This window comes from Ascaphus truei, chromosome 9 (assembly GCF_040206685.1).
Source record: "Ascaphus truei isolate aAscTru1 chromosome 9, aAscTru1.hap1, whole genome shotgun sequence".
NCBI classification, from domain to species: Eukaryota; Metazoa; Chordata; class Amphibia; order Anura; family Ascaphidae; genus Ascaphus; species Ascaphus truei.
The window spans coordinates 11,447,018-11,469,312 of NC_134491.1; the positions used below are offsets into that span (position 1 = coordinate 11,447,018).

Genomic DNA, 22,295 nt, shown 5'->3' on the forward strand with positions numbered 1-22,295 from the left:
AAGTACTGGAGCTAAATGGTGTGGAACCGGACACAGATCCTTGTGCGAGTGACATAGAAGAGGAGGTGGCGAAATACCGTTCTGCAGGCCCAGAGAGCACGGTAATTGCCCCAAAGGGAAAAATCGTCAACTGAAAGACGAGGAAAAAGAAGAGAGATGGATTCCGGATGTCTCCGACAAAGAGGTTGGTGCATGGGAATGGTGCACAGGCCGCTCCACAAGACACTGTTGGGCTGGGAAGGGGGATATATGTGATAGAGTCACTGCCTCTGTATGCTGGAAAGTAGTGAGATATGTGTGCTTTCCAGCAGGCAAGCAGTAAACCTCCACTGGAGAGGCTTGTTGCAGGTGCAGCAAATAATTTAAGCAGCACTCCTCAATAAACAGGCGGTGTAAAAGGCAGGAAGTGGCCTGCAGACACTGAGATTACTTTCCCCAGAGAGGGTGGAGTGAGAGAGACTACTCCCCGGCCAGGAGGAAGCTGGCTAGTACAGTCCCCTAGGACTGCTGGACAGTGGTCACAGAGCCTGCTGGAACTGCCTGGGTTGCACACCCAGGAAGAAGCAAGGACGTGAGTCTGCTGTGGAAGAAGGGCTGTCCTATCCAAAACATTGGATCCATAGGGATTTCCTAGACTCTTGTGGGACCTAGTCCCAATAACAGATAGGCACCCAAATATACATTATTTAGTCCTTAACTAAGGACTGTTGATATTGTTGCTAACTGGGTGGGTTATTTAAAGCTGGAAACCAGTTTAGTTGGCCATCGACGTAGAGAGGCTTATGATGTGAGTCAGTCTCCTGATAGGAGTAGCTCTTTATTTTATGATTTTGTTTTCTTAAATGGATAGTGGGCCTATTGTTGCGTTTTTTCCCTGTAAAATAAACCGTGTATAATGAAATATAGAATTTCCTGCCTTGTATATGGGACACAAGACTCCGCAACGTGACGGAGGTATCACATTTTATTATACTTTTTTTGAGCTGAAATTATGGCCCCCTTAATCCTTTGAGTGCCCCAAGATGTAGCATTGCGTTATGGGGTCTGGCACTCAGGGGGCACCATGATGTAGTAGCTACATAAACAAAATCCTTGTTTTGCTAGGGGAGCTTGTGATCTACACTGATGGGGAATGGAAGTGGGATGATTCCTCCCCTTTCATGCTGTCATCACTGGTGAGAAGTGGGTACTTGATCGTGGGTGCCGGAGGGGCATTGGGCATTATGACTGGGAAACCAAGAGCTGGTAGCAAGTGGTGTCTCCACATAACAACAAATACCATAAAATTGATAAATTATGAAGAAACTAACCTTTGGAGGAACAAGACTTCCGTGCCATGTACAGGCATTTGCACTTTAATAATTTTGTAAAGCTTGGAGAGCTCAAGAATGTGTCTTTTCCTGTGTTTAGACCATAAACAATTAGTCCTTTATGAAATATTACCTTTATTGCATTTAAAGAACATTCTTCCAGTCCTCAGTAATCTGTTTTTCTCAACTACTCTACTGATAGTACAAATCATGCTACTGTAGTATGAAGATAAATAATATTGATGCTTGCTTTTAATTCACTTAGAGTGGAAAAAACTGAATATCAAAAATATCATTAATACTAATGTGTATATAGAGAAGTGTGAGGATTCGCTGTCCTGCTGGCCGGAACTCACATCCTCATCCTGTCACATCTGGTGCTCAGGAGTTGCGATCCCACGGCGGTTCCACTGTGCGCACAGTCAACGTGCGATCAACCCGCCTCTCCGGATCAGCCCCCGCTCCAAAGACGGACATGCGCGGTGCGCGAGTGGCGCGCGATCGGGTTGCCACCTCCTGAAGTCAGTGACGTGCGCGGGACAGGCTCCTCCTGGACCTGCCTCCAGGCTCCGTTCCCATTCACGTAACGGGCATGCACGAATGGCGCTCGATCGGGTCGCCACCCCCTGACGTCTGTGACGGGCGCGGGACAAAGCTCCACCCCCAGACCTGATAGGGCTGCACAATAGGGCGCGAACTAGCAGCCTATCCCTTCTTGTTCCGCCCCACTTCCCATTGGGAAGCTCCTTTATATACCTGCTCAGCCCAGACACACATCGCTGAACATAACCTTATGTGACGCTGTGCCTTGCTGCAATCCTGCCTTGTTGCTTCCTGCCTTGTTCCTGCTGCTTCGTATCTGGACTCCGCATCTCTCCTGACCCGGCTTACGTACGACCATTCTGAACTCTCTACTCCTGACCTTGGCTATCCTCAACGAATACTCTCCACTCTCCAATCCTGACCTTGGAAAAGTACCACAACGACCCGCTACTCAACAATCCAGGCCAGAAAGTATAACGACGACTCTATCTTCTATACTCCTGACCCGGCTTGCAAGACCATTCTACACTCTAGGCTCGCGGTTGTGGGTTGGCGTTTATACAATTCCCTACCTCAGCCTCGCGGTCGCGTCTGGTTTGTGGTGAGCTACGTGTTACAGTATGCTCAGCCACAGACACTTCGACCCCGCTGAGGTAGGAAGAGCCCTGAGCACGTACGCCAACGTCTTGTCTAGCATTAAGGAAAAATGAGTGACTAATGACCAACATATGCGCACCCTCCAGGAGAACTTCAGGTCCCTCGCTCTTCTATACATGAGTCTCGGCCTGTTCCTAATCCTGTCACTCCTGGTGTAGTGTCTCCTGTCATGTCTGCCTCCCATTCGCTTCACGAACCCCGGCTACCTACACCCAATCACTATGGAGGGGATCCCCACGAATGCCGGGGGTTCCTGAATCAATGCTTTATACAATTTGAGATAAATTCCTCCCACTTCACGTGTCAAGGTGGCGAACATTATCCCTCTTCTTACAGATAACGCACTTGCCTGGGCTTCTCCCATCTGGGAACGGAGGTCTGATCTCACTCAAGACATCGGAGCCTTTACCAGGGAGTTCCGTAGGGTGTTTGACACGCCCGGCTGTAAGGTATCTGCTGCTTCTACTCTATTCTATATTTCCCAAGGTAACCGTCCAGTTGCAAAATATGCACTCGAATTCAGGACCATTGCCACACAGACTGATTGGAATAATGAATCCTTGTTGGCTGCTTTCTGGCGGGGGCTCTCTGAAACCCTAAAAGATGAATTGGCTACTTACAACCATCCCACCGATCTGGAGGACCTTATCGCCATCTGCATCAAAGTGGACCACCGTCTTCAGGAGAGGAGGTCCGAGAGAGCGCATCCCCGGGTCCTCACGTCTAGGATCTCCTCAGGTGAGCACAACAAAACAACCATCAATGGACACTTCCGAACCTATGCAACTGGAAGGTACTAGTCTCTAATTCTGAGAAGCAATGTCGCAAGAAACGCGAAGTTCCCATGAGAACCAGGGGAGTCTCATTGGGAACACTTTCTCTCTCCCCTATGTCTGTTGATAACCCCCCCTAGGATTCTCCTTTCCATTACTCTTTCAGAGGACGGGTTTCTTGTTTCTACCTATGCCTTCCTCGATTCAGGCTCTGAGGGCAATTTTATAGATCAAGGTTTTGCAGAACGTCACCATATTCCCCTCAGACGTAAGAAGAACCCCATAGGTCTTGAGGCCATTGATGGTAGACCACTTCAACAAGCATTCATCTCACTGGAGACCGAGGTTTTTCACCTTTAGACGGGAAGCGATCACCTGGAGAAGATTCAATTCAATGTGACACACACACCTTCCAGAGGAGTAATTCTCGGCCTTCCCTGGTTACCGATCCATAATCCCCGGGTGGATTGGCTGAACAAGGATCCCATCCTATGGAGTTCCTTCTGTACCAAGAACTATATCATGGAATCCAGTTGCATTTGTGGAACCACCACGTCCAAAGTGAAGGAAAGGGTACTATTGCCGGAGGAGTATGCCGAGTTCAGCGACATCTTTGATAATGTCAAGTCTGAAGTATTACCTTCACATTGTCCTTTTGACTGTCCCACTGAATTACTCCCAGGTACGTCTCCGCCCTGAGTGGCCCCTTACCCATTATCCTTGCCAGAGACCAAGGCCATGAGGGAATACATTTCCTAGAATCTACAGAGAGGATTCATTCGTAACTCTACCTCCTCTGCTGGTGTCGGATTCTTCTATGTGAAGAAGGACGTGTCGTTACGACCATGTATTGACTATCGAGGTCTCAATAAGATCACAATTAAAAATCGTTATCCACTTCCTCTCATATCAGAACTCTTCGATCGCCTAGAAGGCTCTAACATTTTCTCCAAATTAGACTTACATGGGGCCTATAATCTCATCAGAATTCGTCAAGGCGACGAATGGAAAACTGCATTCAATACCAGAGATGGACAGTATGAGTACTTGGTCATGCCGTTTGGTCTGTGTAATGTGCCAGCTGTGTTTCAAGATTTTGTCAACTAAATCTTTCGGGATCCTCTCAATTCCTCAGTGATTATCTATTTGGATGACATTCTGATTTTTTTTAAAAATCCAAACAGGAACATGTATCCCACGTTAAACAAGTACTACTTCGCCTACGGGAAAATCGACTCTTTGCCAAACTCGAAAAGTTCCAATTCCATCAAGCATCTACCGTTTTTCTAGGAAACATCATCTCCAATACTGGTCTTACCATGGATCCTGCTAAAGTCAAAGCGGTACTGGATTGGCCTCAATCCACCACTTTGAAAGCCATTCAACGGTTTCTAGGATTTTCCAACTACTATCTCAGATTTATTCAGAACTTTTCTTCCTTAGTAGCCCCTCTTACAGCATTAACTAAGAAAGGAGCAGATCCCACATCTTGGTCTCCCACGGCCATTCAGTCTTTTTCTCGCCTTAAAAAGGCACTCGTGTCCGCACCTATTCTTATCCATCCCGATCCCAAGCTTCCATTTACCCTCGAGGTCGACACATCTGATGTCAGTGTGAGTGCTGTTCTTTCTCAGAGGAAGACTCCTCAGTCCAGGTTGCACACTGCGTTTTTTCTAAAAAAAAAACAAATTCCGCTGAATGCAATTATAATATCGGGAATCGTGAACTCCTGGCCATAAAACTAGCACTAGAAGAATGGAGACACCTTCTGGAAGGTACTGAGGATCCCATAACAATCTTGACGGACCACAAATATCTGTTATACATCGAAGGAGCCCGTCGCCTAGGAGCCCGACAAGCCAGATGGTCACTTTTTTTCTCAAGATTCAACTTCATAATCTCCTAAATTCCTGGAACCAAGAATGTCAAGGCTGGCACCCTTTCTCGTCAATTTTCTCTGGATGACAAATCTGAAGACCAACAAAAAAACACCCTTCCATCCAAATGTATCCTTTCTGCAACCACATTCAACGTCCTTAAAAATATCGTGCAGCAAAAGGATCACATCCCTACCGATCTTACCGTTCCTGAGGGTCACCTTTACACTTCTCCATTGTACCGCAAAAAAGTTCTCCAATTGAGTCACTCCTCCAGATCTGCAGGTCACCCGGGGACCAGGAGAACTTTAGATCTCATCTCCAGAACATTCTGGTGGCCCGAGATACACAAAGATGTCATGGACTTCGTAGCCGCGTGCCCAACTTGTGCCAGGAATAAAACTCATAGAAATCTCCCTTCGGGACTTCTTCAGCCCTTACCTGTTCCCGACCGGCAATGGAAACACTTAGCCATGGATTTCATTGTTAATCTACCCGTATCCAGGGGCATGAACATGATCCTAATGGTGGTGGATCGATTCTTAAAAATCCCACTTTATACCTCTCAATGGTCTTCCCAACTCTTCCAAATTGGCTGATATATTCATCAGAGAAATCTTCCGTCTTCACGGAGTACCACTGGTCATTGTATCGGATATAGGTTCTCAGTTTGTGTCTCGCTTCTGACGCTCTTTTTGCCTACAAATGGGCATTTCTCTTATTTTTTCCTCTGGATATCACCCACAAACGAATGGACAGACTGAGAGGACCAATCAGTCCCTAGAACAATATATACGATGTTTTGTGTCCGATTCCCAGAACAACTGGTCCGAGCTCTTGCCCTGGGCAGTTTGCCCATAATAACGCACAGAGTGGATCAACCCTGGAGTCCCTGTTTTTCGTAAAAATAAGGGTTCCATCCGTCATCCCTTCCTCTCTCTTCTTCCTCATCGGGGGTCTCAGCGGCAGACAACAGGATTAAAGAACTGCAAAATCTCTGGAAAAAGGTCCAGGTAAACATCAGGGCAGCCACCAATAGGCAGAAGACCCAGGCAGACCGCCACCGCAGACCTGTTTAGGAATTCAAGATCGGCGACAAGGTCTGGTTGTCATCCAGAAACACCAGGCTGAAAGTTCCTTCCATGAAATTCGCACCCATATTTCTCGGTCCGTTTCCTATAACAGAAAGGATTCATCCGGTCGCATACCGACTCTCGCTGCCTTCTTCAATGAGGATTCCATCCGTATTTCATGTTTCCTTGCTTAAACCAGGTTCCAGAATGTACATTCGGTTCCAGTTTCTCCTACTCCTTCTCATATGGTGCAAGGCCAACCCGAGTACGAGATACAATCCATTCTGGACTCCAAGTTCTCTAGAGGCTCCCTACTTTATCTGGTACACTGGAAGGGTTTTGGTCCAGAAGAAAGATCATGGATCCCGAGCCACCGGGTTCACACTAACAGGCTGGTTCGCCTCTTCCATCTCAAATTTCCGAATAAACCGACTTGGAGTCGCCCGGAGGTCGCTCCTAGAGGGGGGGGGGGCTGTGAGGATTCGCCATCCTGATGGCCGGAACTCACCTCCTCATCCTGTCACATCTGGTGTTCGGGAGTTGCGATCCCATGGCGGTTCCACTGCGCGCGGTCGACGCACGATCAACCTGCCTCTCCGGATCCGCCCCCAATCTCCACCCCCGCTCCAATGACGGACATGCACTGTGCGTGAGTGGTGCGCGATCAGGTAACCACCTCCTGACATCAGTGACGCGCGCGGGACAGGCTCCTCCTGGACCCGTCTCCAGGCTCCGTTCCCATTCACGTGACGGGCATGAGCGGTGCGTGAGTGGCACGTGATTGGGTCGCTACCCGCTGACGTCGGTGACGCGTGCGGGACGAAGCTCCACCCCCAGACCTGATCGGGCTGCACAATAGGGCACACCTGCGTGACCAAGAAGCCTATCCCTTCGGCCCTTCTTGTTCCGCCCCACTTCCCATTGGAGGGAAGCTCCTTTATATAGCTGCTCAGCCCAGACACACATTGCTGAGCATAACCTTATGTGACGTTGTACCTTGCTGCAATCCTGCCTTGTGCCTTTCTGCGATCCTGCCTTGTACCTTGCTGCTTCCTACCTTGTTCCTGCTGCTGCCTGACCCCTTCTTCATATCTGGACTCCACATCTCTCCTCTCCTGACCCGGTTTCCATACGACCATTCTGAACTCTCTACTCCTGACCTTAGCTATCCTCAACGACTACTCTCCAATCCTGACTTTGGCAAAGTACCCCAACGATCCGCTACTCTCCAATCCAGACCCGGCAAGTATAACGACTACTCTACCTTCTATACTCCTGACCCGGCTTGCAAGATCATTCTACACTCTAGGCGCGCCCTCCCGGTTGTGGGTTGGCATTTATACAATTCCCTACCTCAGCCTCGTGGTCGCGTCTGGTTTGTGGTGAGCTATGCGTTACAAGAAGATAATAATTTGATAGCATGGACTTTGATCACCAAGGTTGCATAGTAGAGGATGTTGAAAAGAGACATTTGTTCAACCTACATTTAGACGACAGATACTTACAGTATATTGATTCAGAGAAAGGCAAACAAAACCTCAGGGAAATATCCTCCAATGATATCTCAAAAGGGGAAACATAAATTCCTCCCTGACTCCAAATTACTGTATGGCAATCAGATTACTCCCAAGAGCTACATCCTTCCAATGTTTACTTATTCGGTATATCTCTGTATACCTTTCATTTCTAAAAAGATGTCCAACTTTTTTTTTTAAACAAATTTATTGTATCTGCCATCACAGTCTCCATGGGTAATTAATTCCATATGTTAACTGCCCTTATGGTAAAGAACCCTTTAATTTGTTCCTTGTGAAATCTCCTTTCCTCCAACATTAAGGGATGACCCAGTATCCTTTGTACTGCCCTTGAGATGAATAGTTATTTTGAAAGCTCCTTGTATTGTCTCCAAATATATTTGTATATAGTTATCATATACCCTCTTATATGCCTCTTTTCTAATGTAAATTGATCTAATTTAGCTAGCCTCTACTAATAAATCAGATTATCCAGCTCCTTTATTAATCTGGTTGCTCTTCTTTGCACTTTTTCTATTTCCATAATGTCTTTTCTATGGAGTGCTGCCGAAAACTGTACTCCATATTCAAGGTGTGGCTTCCATCTATTCCCTGTTTAATGCAAAATAAGATAATGTTTGCCTTTGCAGCTACAACATGACTTTGGGCACTATTGCTAAGCCTGCTGTCTACAAACACTCCTAAATCCATCTCTATCAAGGATTCTCCTAAATTATCCCCATTTAATTTGTAAGTTGCCTGTTTATTCTTGTTTGCCAATACATTTATCTGTATTAAACCTCAACTGGCATTTACCAGCCCAAGTTTCCACTACATCCAAGTCCTTCTGGAGAGAAATTACATTCTGCTCTGATTCTACTACAGTACCTTACACAATTTAGGGGCCTATGCAGTAAGCACCGATAAGCCATTATATCGCCAGCTTTTCGCCAAAAAAGCCTACTGCTATTCAGTAAGCCTCGATAAGTCGGCGATAAGCCACTTTTCGGCACTTTTTCAAACTCGCTCAATTCTAGTAGCCCCGATCAGCTAATCGAGGCTAATCGCCGCTCTAGAATTTAGATTTCCTCTCCAAAACGCCTCAACAGAAAAAATTGGCAAGAAGGTGGTGAGAAGCTGCCGATTAACGGCGAGACGGCACTTAGAAAAAAAAATGCATTTTTCCTGCATCAGATTGATACCGAGAGACTGCGGAAAGAATACCCATTAATATCACCACCGGAGACCCCGGGAACGAATCAGATGCATGAAAAATGCATTTACAGGCGACGTCATTAACTTTGTGGCTAACCGCTAAGGCAATGAAGGGGTTAACCACCAGTGCCTTGCTTATTGGAGGTAGCGGAGGTGGGTGAAGGTGGTATTTGGCCTTGCGGGAGGGTTGTGGGTGGACTTAACCCCTTCATTACCTTAGCGGTTAATACCGCTAAGGTAATGAAGGGGTTAACACCTCCCGCTAACCACCCGGTAGGCCTAAACACCCAACCTTGGGGCTACTACCCCTTTGACCCACCCTCTTGACCTACAATAAAAAAAATACACACAATAGCCCTACTATCCACCTCCTAGGCCACCAATAACCATTACAATATGTAATAAACACCAAGACACAACCACCGACCCACTCCCTGTGCCCCCACATAAAACCATAATTATTTTATTTTACACAGGATTAATGCCATAGGCCCACGGGTGTCCGGGGGCCCCATTGGGGTCCCGTGTGTTGTCCGCGGCTCCCTGTCGGTACCCGCTGGCCTGCGGTACCATTCGTGTTGTAAAAAATATAAAGATGGCCTACATTTCAATAAATTCACCTCCCCCCCCAAACACATACAGTACAGTAATGGATAATAGTTCATTTGCCCATTATTAAACAAAACATTAGCCAGCCAGCATAAATAAAGTAAATAAAACCGTTCTACTTACCCCTGCCATTATGAAGGGCGTCCTCGTCAGCATACTGCAGGGCCATGTTGTCCATTGCCAGAAAGAATACATTAAAAATACAATCTAATGGTCCCTAACCCCTTAATCACCTTAGCGGTTAATAACCGCTATAGTAATTAAGGGGTTATCCCTCCCCCGCTACCCACCCTGGAGTCCTAACCACCCACCCCAGACCCACTATACCCACCCTGTACCCATTGATTGGCATAGTAGTACATCATACCCATATAATATGGGCATGATAAGCTACTATAGCAGTCAATGGTCACCCTAATACAAAGGGATGAATGTCCAAAATACACAATAATCAAACATATACAACAAACACCTAAACACCTAAAATAAAAAATTAAAAGCACTAGCCAACAAATCAATTACCTAAATAAAACCACTAGCCAATCAATTAAATAAATAAATAAAACCACTAGCCAATCAATTAAAGAAGTAAAACCACTAGTTATTCATATTCTGGACCCAGGGTCATGTCTAGGGTATGAATGAACCCAGACAGCTTCAACTCAGCCCTCTTTCCAAAGCACAACAAGTCCTGTATATTTTCTTCACTTTATTTAGGAAAGCAGCAATAAAAACAGGCACTTGTGGATAAGATGTTTGTGTTGGAAAGGTGTATCTCTGTGGATGCTATGTAGTTAAGGGCAGGTGAAAAGAATTGGCCTTGCCATAGGGGTGTAACATAAATGTACTCACTCTGCCAATGTCAGGAAGTAAAAGACAGTGGGTACTGCTTGTGACACAGGGATAGGGGTCAGGCCAAACTAACTGTCAGCAGGGACAGGGGGGAATGGGAAAGCCCACTAACTTGGAGGACTGGAGATGTTGCCAGGGCAACCAGGGGTGTGATTAACTGGAAGGAAAAAGGGCAACATAATGTATCCATTCCATCTGCACTGGGAGTGAAACTGCAAGGAAAGTAACATCCAAATACAGCTAGCAGGCAGAACTGCCAAGGAAAGGGGAAGGGGGGAGGAGGGATGAAACAGAGAAGGCAGAAATGGGTATTTCTGTTCCATGACAATTCAATTAAATAAATCCCTCCACTAGCCAAACAATACATTTAATAAATGAAAGCAGTAACCAACACAACAATTAATTAATACAACCACTAGGCAACACATCAATTAAAACCAGTAGACAAACAAAATACATCATTAAATAAAACGCTAAACAATCTGATTTTTTTTTTAAACTATCACAATTCAAAACAATTTAATCTAAACAATAAATAGAAATAGAGACTATAAGTCAATAGAAGAAATGTATTTGGCAAAAAATGCATTCGCTACCACTGTATTGATCTGTGCCCTAAACAGGCACAGATTAATACATTAGCAGTCAATGGTCAATGAAAAACATCAAAAAAGAGAAATCCAATCAAAAAACCTGTAAAAAATAAAATTACATACATTCAATATTTATCTTACCTTTAGAAGTGTTGGCCCTCTGAATCCTCTGGAATCAGGAAGCTCTCGTACCGTGATGTCATGAAACTCAATTCAACGCCATCCACCTTGAACAACCAGGACAGGTTACAAAATTATTCTTTCATCTTCTTCTTCCTTCATCTGTGATTATTTATTTGTTTTCTTTATCTTCTGTTTTCATCTGTTAATCCAATAACCACATGTTAAATCAACGATGTTGACCCGTCGGCTTCTTGAGACGTTCTGGCCTTAAATCTGCCTGTGACGTCACATTTGAGCGGCAAATAGTTCACACCACGCCAATCTGATTGGCTGTAAAAACCATGTGCCTTTTTTTCTCCCACCACCTCTCTTGCTCCCTTTAAGAGTCTGCATTTCCCTCTCTTCCTTGCTTGTGCAAGGTTCTGATTCCCTGGACTCCTGCTGTTGCCGTATCCTGCCTGCCTTGTTCCTTCCTATTGCCAATCCCTGCCTGTGACGACGACCAACCTGCTTTATCCAGCTCTTACCTTGTAACAGTGACCCATGCTATTCTCCAGCCCTGACCCCGGAACATCCTACCTTCTTCTGCCCTGACCTCAGAACCGGAATTCACAATTCTACTCTTCGGGATTCGGATACCAGGTACGGGTTGGTCTCGGCTCTCCACCTCTGCCTAGCGGGTCTGTCTCCTGGACAGTACACAGCGACATACGCAATTATAACAGCCTCTTAGAGCTCTCCTTTTTCTACCTTTATATATTGCATCCCTGTATACTCTTTAACGCTTTAAACTGTACATTTGTAACTTTTAATGCTCTACCTCCTCCCTCTCATGGGATCTATGTCTCATCCTTTTCGAGTAGCTTATTATTTATTGATCGTTTTCAGTGAGAGGTTCCCTGTCCTGTGTCTCAGAAGTTTCCATTCTCCTAAATGACTTAACTTATATTAACCATTTTCAGAGATTTTCGTAACCTTGTCAGATAAGATTATACTTGCTGTTGGTTGCGTACAAATCTGTTTAGACAACATGTTGTGTGTTCAAATAGTTTTTCTATATCTGATTTCACCTTGATCTATAGAGTTGACAAACCATCCCCATTCATGAAATACATTTTCTGTCTTTGATTCTTTGTGAAAGCTTATTTATGCTCATCAGCCAAAACAGATACATGTATGCTATCTCTATTGTTAGAGGAGTGGGTTAGATCCACTGTAACATTGTTGCTTTCTAGGCTGCTAATAAAGTAATGTATCTTCCTTAATTGCTTTTGTTTTATTTTTGGCTGTCGTTAGCTCTGATTCTATATTTGCAAACATTAAAATCAAAAGAATTTTTTTTTTTTTATAAATTTGGTTGTTTTTGTTATATATTCTATAACCTTGTGCCAAAATGCAAAAACGTTTACGCTCTGCTCTTGGTTCTTGGCATTTGGGGCATTGCTTGGAAACAGAATTGCTGTGGGGAAATTTGTTATTGAAAGCTATATTTGATCTGCATAATTTTAAATTGCACCTCCCTCCATGTCTCTGAAGGTGTTAATTTGTAAATATGTAGTACTCCCATAACTCATTTGTAGTGATGTACCGGGAACCCGGAAATTACCTGGCACTCGGCATACCCGGCACTATTGTTAGTACCCGGAAATTACCCGGACCCGGCACCAGGGGGCTGGAACCCAGGGCCGGGTAATTTTCGTTCTGCTCTGCTCCCTCGGTCCTCCTTTTGGAGAACAGCAGGAGCAGAGCAGCAGAAGACTTACCTGCAGCCAGATGCGAAAGGTGAGGGGGACCACGGCAACATCCTGGTGGCGGTGGGAGCAGCAGAAGACATCCTGGTCCCGAGGGAAGCATAGGATATCATTGTTTAGCTGGTAGGAGCAGAGAAAGACATCCTTCACAGCCGGTGTCGGTGGGAGCCGAGGAACATGTGACCAGACCAGGAGCGCTACTATTGGACAGCGCAGCTCCTCCCCGGCTTTCCAATAGTAACACTCCTGCTCCGGTCGCTGTCGTGCATTCTATGGCCGTCCTCACTGAGGAATTGCCTTTTGTTCTCGGTGTGCGCGATGTTGCGTTAAGTATGAACGCGGCATTAGAGTTGCTAGATTCTGAACTATACATCATTTCTGACTTAGATATACTCACCTTAAAACCTGCAGACAACCCAAATTGATGAATAAGTTCCAGTATTTTTCTTAAACTCTTATATGAGTATAATATGAATATTAAAATATCGGCAAACATAGCCAGCTTTACAGTAGCTCTACAAATACTTTCTTAATTCCCTCAAATTCTGTAATTTGTCTCAGGAATTGTGCCAACAGTTCTATTTCCAAATTCAACAAGTGAGGCGACAGCAGGCATCCCGGGAGGGTATCTCTGAATAACTGGAATTCGTCAGATAGATAGCCCCCGCCATTATTTTGGCCTTTGGTTTGGAGTACATCGCCGTCAACGTTTCCATTAATCTTCCAGATGCTTTATAGTTTTTCAAATGTTTTATTACCTCTGTTATCTCTTTTTTAGTAATTGGGAAGTTAATAAGTTCCATATACGCCTGTGTTATTCTAGGTAAACAAAATGTTTTTGAAAAATTCCTGACTTCATTTTTTTTTATCCAGCGCGCTTTTACCATATAGACGCGAGTAAAAGTTTCTACATGCTTATTTCAATTTTTGCGAGTCAATTGTCAAGGTTAAATTGTCATCCAATAATTTTGTAATTGGAGCGAAACCTTTAACATATTAGTTAATTGCTCAATAGTCTGCTTGTTTTGTTTCCAACTCTGAAATATTGGGCTTCTTTTATTGTATATTTCTTGCTTTTTAAAAAAAAAAAAAACTGTAACCATATCTCACAAGCTGTTTTTTATTGTAAATATGTTTCCTTATTGTCTTGTGTGGGAATCAGTTTAAGGTCACTATATGATTAAGCTAATTCCACTGCTTTTTGAATCTAATTACATATGAAATTATGTGTCCTCTCATCACCGCTTTTGAGGTTACCCAATATAATATAGGGTTTATGCTATGTGCATAGTCTTCCCATTTATTTAAAAGGTAATGTCAAAATGTTTAATTATTTGCTAATAATTAGAGAATCTCCATAAGTTTGCTCCATTTTTCTTCAATTCCTACCATTATTTATAGCCTTACTACGACATGTTATGAGATCACAATGAGATCACATATACAGTATGTGTGTCAGATTCTTTCCCCAGCAGGTGGGAGTTTACCAAAATGCAGTAAATCCTAGATAAATTATTGTTGAAATTAGAATAGCTTGTATAATCCCGCTCAATAGGGTTCGTGTTTCTTCGGCCAGCTATTAACCCCGATGTTTCTTTTAAAAATGTAATGTTTTTTGTTTGTGTATTCACTGTTACAGTATGATTCGACCCGTCTAGCATCATATCTTGCATTGAGTTCATGTCTCCTTCTACGATCAGGTTTCTGATTTTACTGTCCAGCATTATTGACATTACCTCCTGAAAAAGTGTCACGTTATAACCATTAGGTCCACATGTTACATAGTGTATATTCTTTTCCCAAAATTCTTATTTCTATTTGAATGTATCTCCCCTCTGCATCCCCTAAGGATGAAAGTATTTCTACAGGTAAGTTTTTGTTTATTAGTATCGCCACCCCTGCTTTTTTCCCATGTGCCGGAGAGAAGATACTGTGCCTGACCCAATCTCTCTGCAATGTGGCACTTTGCCTGGAATCTAAATGCGTCTCCTGTAGGTATGCAATATATGTTTTTAATCTTTTCAAGTAGTTTAGGACCTTTTTTCTTTTACTGTGATTATTTAATCCTTTGACATTCCAGGAAATTACTCTCACTTGTTAACCAGATTGTGATTCATTTTATAGCTAGGATACTGCATGATTAGTTTTCTTTTTTGTCCCCCTTTCAGCATTTTTTACTATGTTAACTTTTATATAACTACATAATTAATATTTAATCTAGTGGACTTCTCTTTTTTTCTGAATGGGAAATCTATTATTAATCTGGTGTTATTTAGATCAATATGAATAGATAATGTGACTAGATTTGTCCACACCCCTTAACCCTCAGAACCCCCCTCTCCCCATCTCTGCCCGCACCCCACAGTTGTAAGATCTTTATGGGTGTCTCTTTCTTCCTCCCAATCTCTTTGCGTGCCTCTTCCCATATATACTGGTGAGTCAGAATGGAATGTATGGCCACGACCAAATTGCCACTGGTGCTTCCCCGCCTGGAAACTCACCACAGGTTGCTTTCGTCGCTGGTCACCTCACCACCTTCGTCATTGTATCTCCCCAGCCGCAGGGCACTTCGCTCTGCCACCACACCGACTCCCCTTATATGCGTACCAGCAGGACCCTCAGTGAGGCTGTCGGCAGCTGGGACATATTTAATACTTTCCCTTGGGAAATGAAAAAGGGTCCTGGCTGCTGACAGCCGCGCTGAGTGTCCTGCTGATGCACACACATTGGGAGTAGAAATGAATCAAGAAGGTATAAGTTCGAACTGTATGAAAAATTGATTCAGAAAATCCCTGCACCCATGGGGGTCACCACCATTTCGGTTGGGTGTGTGAATTCGGGGTTCAGATGAGGGAGACATAGGCCCCGAAGGGACAGGACAAGGAGTAGGGGTTTGTACACGGTCAGAAAGGGACATGAGATTCTGGTGCAATAATTCCATGCGATGGTCATTTTGTTCAAAGTATTTTTCAATTTTGGAAAACATGCTGGCGTACATGCTCAAGACTCACCCCACCTCAGCGGGGTCCATGTTTGTTGGGCTGAGCATACTGTAACGGAGTGCTCCCCACAAACAAGGCGTGACCGCGAGATCGAGATGGGGATTTGATATTACACCATTACCTTGGTCGAGGTAGCCGGGTCGGGGTAGGAGAGGCCCGGATGGTCAGTAATACTTGCCGAGGTCGGTGTTGGAGAATAGCGGATCGTAGGAGGTACTTAGCCGTGGTCTGGATTGGAGAGAGGCGGATCGATCGTCGTGGTACTTTGCCGAGGTCAGTATTGGAGAGGAGCGGATCGTCGAGGAGATAGCCGGGGTCGGGATGGAGAGGTGTGGCTGGTCGTACATAACCGAGGTCAGGAGAACAGAAGAGCGGAGTCCGGAGGAAAATCTAAAGTCAGGAGCAAGGATCTGTGGAGGCAAGACAGCAGTGAACACTTCGCTAGTAGGAAGGTTTATGCTCAGCCGATGAACCAGAGGAACGGCTGAGCATATAAGGCATACTGGGACCAATAAGGACAAGGCGAGAGAGGGCGCATTAGGAGCGCCTGCTGAGGTTGGTTGACGAGGTGCAGGAGACAAGTGTGGGAGGGCTTACAGATGGAGGCTGGTAACGTGGTACCTGCGCGCGTACGTGACGATGATGCCCCTGCGCAGACACAACCCGGAGGCAGGGCCAGAGGAGTCCGTATTAATAACCGTAGGCCGGCGGCTGGTAGATGGCCCAGGTGACGCGCCACAGGAGGCAGGGGGAAGCAGAGCACCCAATAGCGGGCTGAGGTAAGCAAGAAACACGGAGAGGGTAGCAGGACTCACGGATCCGTACAGCCGGGATCGCAAGCTGAGGCCGGGTTCAGCCTGCAGTCTGCTTTGGGCACTTGGCCACAGCAAAGACCAAACTGTGCCAGGTTCATGCTGACTGAAATAGGAACGATCTGGGGGGGGGGGGGAGGGGGCCATTGCTCCCCTGCCCCACTGGCCAGCACACTCCTGGACTCAGTCGAGAGATTCCAAGCAATCTGGGATATGTGGCTGAATGAATATAGCTGGTTAACACACTAGCCTCTTCACGATCTAAGTCAAGGTGCTTTTGGGATACTATACAGGTTTTAAAGGTGTATCCTCTGCATGTATAAGATTGTCCCCATGTTACTGAGCTGCGAGTACTTTGAGATCAGACTGAGTCACTATAACCATTAAAGGTCAATAGGATCTGTTATTGTAAACCATATTCCAGCCCCTTTCCCTTATTCTTTTCTGTACCCTTTCCCTCCTCGTTTTTATTTTCTGTACCACCTTACACAATAAAATAAAACTTATGTTTAAAAAAAAAAAGGAAGACCAAACCAATCAACTTCAATAACGTCAAGAACAGCAGCACAGAATTTCAACAATAACTGAACAATTGCTTCAGCTTGCTCGGAATTCATGAGTACACGTTAACAAAACAATTATGAAGATTGTAGTTGAAAGCGCAGAAATAACTGGAGGAATCGCCAACACAGGATCAGAAAATATCTGAAGAGACAACGCAATTATTGAGGAGACGACAATAAATTAAGCAATTTCAAGACGTGAGAACAAGAATTGAATATGCAGAGTTGTGTTAGACAATCCGCAAACTAAAATGTGACTGTGTTATGATGAGGACTATAGAAGATAACATATGTTTAAAGAAGACGAAGCTGGGACATGATCGGGAAGAAAATTATTGGATTCAAACAAGGCGATGGATGGATCAACAATAAAAGATAAAATATCATAACTTGAGTTGAGGACTTCTACATGAAACTATATGAGAACAAGGCATAATTCATCAGAGCACAAGCAAGAAGAAACCACCAATGATGAACCATGCTTCATTCCAGAAGAAGTGGCAAAAGCAAACAAATTCATGAAGAATTGGAAGGCTCCCTGGGTAGATGGAATTACAACTGAAATTTTCAAAGAAGCTGGGAAAGAAGTATAGAAAATACTTGCAAAATTCATTACATGCTGCTTGAAGAACAGGAAAATTCCACAACAACGGAGCAATGCCATAGTTATTATCTTTCACCAGAAAGGAGACAAAGATGACCTGAAGAACTACAGACTACACTTCTAATTGCTTAAAATATTTTTATGAAGGTACTCCGTCATCTAATGTAACAGACCCTGGACTTCGTCCAGCCTACAGAACAAGTGTGATTTTGCAGTGGATACAACCCAACGGACCACATCCAAGACAAGTAGTGATTTCCTGAAGTAATGAATACGATCTACCACTCATTTTTGGATTGCTATATTATGTAAAAGTATTTGATTTTGTGTAAACCTCAGCAGTTCTAAATGCATTTAGAATATAAATTGTTGAACAAGCATACATTGATATTACAGGAATTCCACAAAAACCATTATATCACATGAAGATACAAGCAATATAAGGATCAGCAATGGAGTGCAGCATGGACACACCATGTCATCAAAACTTTTCAGAGAAACACTTCAAGAACTGTTGGATTGGGAAAACAAAGGAATGAAAATCAACGGTTAATACTTGAGTCACCTACGATTTGCAGATGACATTATTTTTTTCCAGAAACCCTCCAGCTGAACTTACTGAAGCAAATAAGAAAGTGGGCTTCCATATGACTCTCATATAAAAATATTACTTGTGAACACATTCACATGCCTTAGGCCTTGGCCATGTTTGGCGCTTGCTGGCAGAAGCATGCTGACATGCGCTCCCGCTCAGCACTGAGCCCCTACAGCCGCAATTAGAGCGGTTTTAGTAGAGGCTCACCTGCGCTTCCGCGTGTTTGCGGAAGCGCAGGTCTTAGGGGAATTTAAAATTCCTCCGCTTGCCGGCGCGACAGGCCGGTCACGTGAGCGGTTCGCCCAATGAGGGCGAACCAGCTCCGTGACGTCACTGGCCCGCCCCCGGCCAGTGATGCGCCCACCCCTGGCCCGCCCCCTGACGGCCCGCTGACAGCGCATGCGGTAAGCAACCGCAAGGCCAGGGAAAGCACCCGCTTTCCCTGCGCCTCAGCGCGCCTCAGCACGCCAGCAGGGAGCATGGCCGAGGCCTTAGACGGGTGTGCAACCATGCCCTTCACCATTATCACCTAGCATACCGCGCTTCCACTGCAGCAAGGGATTTTGGGAAATGACATGCAAATGAGCACACAGTGCCACCTTTTGTCTCAAGACCACATTACATGGTTAAATCCTTAAGCCAATGCATGCTACTTTAAACACAGCTTTTAAACATAGCCTGGGATGAGATGAAAAGCCAATAAACCCACTCACAGACAGACTGTTTTGACCTTGTGGGTCTCGTCAGTGTGAGGTTGGTTGTACTGGCTTTGTAACTTGAGACATGAGTAGGTCTTCACCACACATTATTTAAGTTATGAAAAGGTGACTATGAATATATGAATCTCAAAAAGACCGAAGTGATGTTCAACAAATGTGTAAAGTCTGCAAAGATGAAAGTAAATGGAATAGAACTACTGTACTGTAGAAGTCAACGACTATGTCTACCTTGCCCGGCAAGTAACAATGGATGGGAACCTTTTGAATGAAATCAACAGGAAAATAAAGATTAGATGGAGTGCATTTGGGTTCAAGGGAACCTTCCACTGTGCCTGAAGAGGAAAGTCTTCAACCAGTGTATTCTGCGAATGCTTACGTATGTATGGATGTGAATCCTGAACCCTAAATGCAAAGATAATTCAAAAGCTTCAGACAACAAAGAAATATGGAGTGATGTATACTGGGTATTACCTGAAGAGACTGGAAAAAGAATGAATGGGTTCAAAACCCCCAAAAGTTTGTGACATCACATATTGCAAGAAATTACCATATTTGGACAAATTTGGTACTCAACTGGATTCCAAGGGAAATTAAAAGACTAAGATGACGACCAAATGTAAGATGGGAGGATGATATCAGAAATTTGATGGAGCAAGGTGGAGAAGAGGCTTGCAACCACAGTACCTGTAAGATCATTGGGGAGGCATCCATGCAGCAGTGTCTAGACAAGGACCGAAGATTGTGATAGATAGATAGATAGATAGATAGATAGATAGATAGATAGATAGATAGATAGATAGTCTATCTATACATACATACATTATATCAAAACTATAGATACAAAATCTAGATATGATACAAACTCTAGATCTGTGCTGTTATAAAGAACATCACCTGCTTCACACATCTATTCTGCCAGAAATCTGTGTCAGTGCAGAGAAGTGTATAGTCAGCAGGGGTCATGCTTTCTCTGCAGTACACACATCACAGAGAAGCAGAAAGAAAAAATAGGATCATTTTAATACTACCATATCTATTTTCATATACACTAGTTGCCTTCGTTGATCTCTTACCAGCAGTGAAAAGGTTAAAAATATGCATGCTGTTCTGCCCAATACAAGCACACATTTAAATGGCAATAGAATTGGTGAAATCATACAATTTAACTTGGCATAATACATACCTTATGAACAATGCTATTGTTATGCATATGATTGCTATAGGACTCAGATGCCTTTGTTATACAAGCATGGCATCTTTGTCCTTTAAAAGGCCCAAATTAATTTCAATCATAAAATGTAAAGTCTGTAATGATTGAAATCCCATAATTGGTATGCGTGTCTGTCATAGAACATAGAGGTGTCTTTGTTATATAGGCTATTGAGGGATTGCAATCAAGAGTGTAAGGGTTTCCATTCAATTATTGCAATCAAACTATGGCCTGTACTTTCCAACCATTTTTTGTTAAGGAACCCTATGTGAAATTCCAGGTAACCCCAGCGTTCTCTAACAGCGTGTCTGACATCAGATGCCTTGTAAATTCTTCTGTATTTGATACCATTTTAAAATTACAGGGAACCTTTTAGGGATGCCTGTGGAACCCAAGGATTCCTAGGAACCCTGGTTGAAAAACACTGAACTATGCCATTATTATAAAGGGCACATGCACTACAGTGTAAGGTCTTTCGTTGCCATTGCTTTAAGGCAACCATACTCGAAATACACATACCTTTGTTATATACTGTAGGGTGCAACTGCATTGCTTATAGTGAAAATATAATGTACTGTAGTTACAGGGCTCAGATATATTGCATAAAGCAAAGTAAGGTATTTAGTTACCATTCCTTTATGACAATCAAACTCTTATTATCCATATCCCCCCGTTAACAGATGCCTCTATAACAGTACATAGAACAGATGCCTTCCTCATATCGGGCACTAGTGCCTTTGTGAAAAAGACCAGATGCCTTGCCATCCTAAAGCAGTACAGGACATATCAATTATTATTTACTTCTCTACCCCTTTATGGCAATGGCTTTTATTCAGAGAACATACACAATACATTTGCTTTATAGGGCAGAGATGCATTACTTAGAAACACTGCAATAACAAAGTATAAAATCTCTACTTACCATCCCTCAATGGCAATCAAACTCTTGCATCTTCAATGCCCTGCATGCTCTGCATCATCCACAATGCAAAGCATCACCCCTTTGCCCTTGAAAGGGTCCTGCAGCCGCTCCCTAGGCTGTCCCAATGTAATTCACACTGCAGTGCAGGATATCACCCAAAATGCACGATACACCTCTGTTTATTCTGCGTTTGCAGCTTTTACCAGCTCCCAACAGTGTTGCCATCAATCAGCAATCACATGATCCTCGGTACTAGTCTCCGGAGATTTGCTTAAAGGGATATTATCCTGTTAGGTTTTCATTTTTAACCTGCCGATAAACAGCATTAGATTATGTTTGGTCTCGCAGTACTCTCTCACACTAAACTCACTGCATTGATTTTGTTGGGCTAGAAATGTTAATGATTGGGACTATGTTTAATATGTGTGTATATCAATAGCAGTGCCTCAGTGTATGCAGTTTAAAGTTTATACTTCAGTATCAGTGTGCCTGTGTTTAACAATATCTGTGTGTGTATCAGTTTGTTAATGTCTATACTGTGTGTATCAGTGATACACACACACACACACACACACACACAACATTAAAACCAACATATTTTAATATACTGTAGTATTAATGCAGCTACAATAATTACATATTTTATATATTATTTTACATATGTGAATAGTTAACTTTTGTGTTTCACAGTATATTATATTGAATTTCTTCAATAATGTTAAAATCTGTATTAGTGTTGCTTTATTGTGTAGTAAAGTGTGTGTATGAGTCTTGGGTAATAATGTGTGTGTGTCAGTTAATGTGTGTATATTGTACTATATGTAAGATCCACAGCCATGCTGATACACACAGACATATACAGTGTGTATCAGTGTGTAACTATGTCAGCATGTCTGTGTGTGCATACTGGTCCATGTACCTGTGCTCTGTATGTTACTTTGCTCTGCAGCGCATTTCCGTATTATCACACAGCAGAGG

The 22,295-nt window shown here is 43.7% G+C and overlaps 1 protein-coding gene across 1 annotated transcript in view; it reads right to left on the bottom strand.

Annotated features, from left to right (window-relative positions):
* ADORA1 (adenosine A1 receptor) overlaps positions 1–21,792 on the bottom strand; it is a 49,585-nt gene extending 27,793 nt beyond the window's left edge. The window contains exon 1 of the mRNA XM_075613339.1: positions 21,318–21,792. The gene's annotated coding sequence lies outside the window, so the exon portion shown is untranslated. The remainder of the gene's footprint in view (positions 1–21,317) is intronic.
* Between the last annotated feature and the right edge of the window lie 503 nt (positions 21,793–22,295).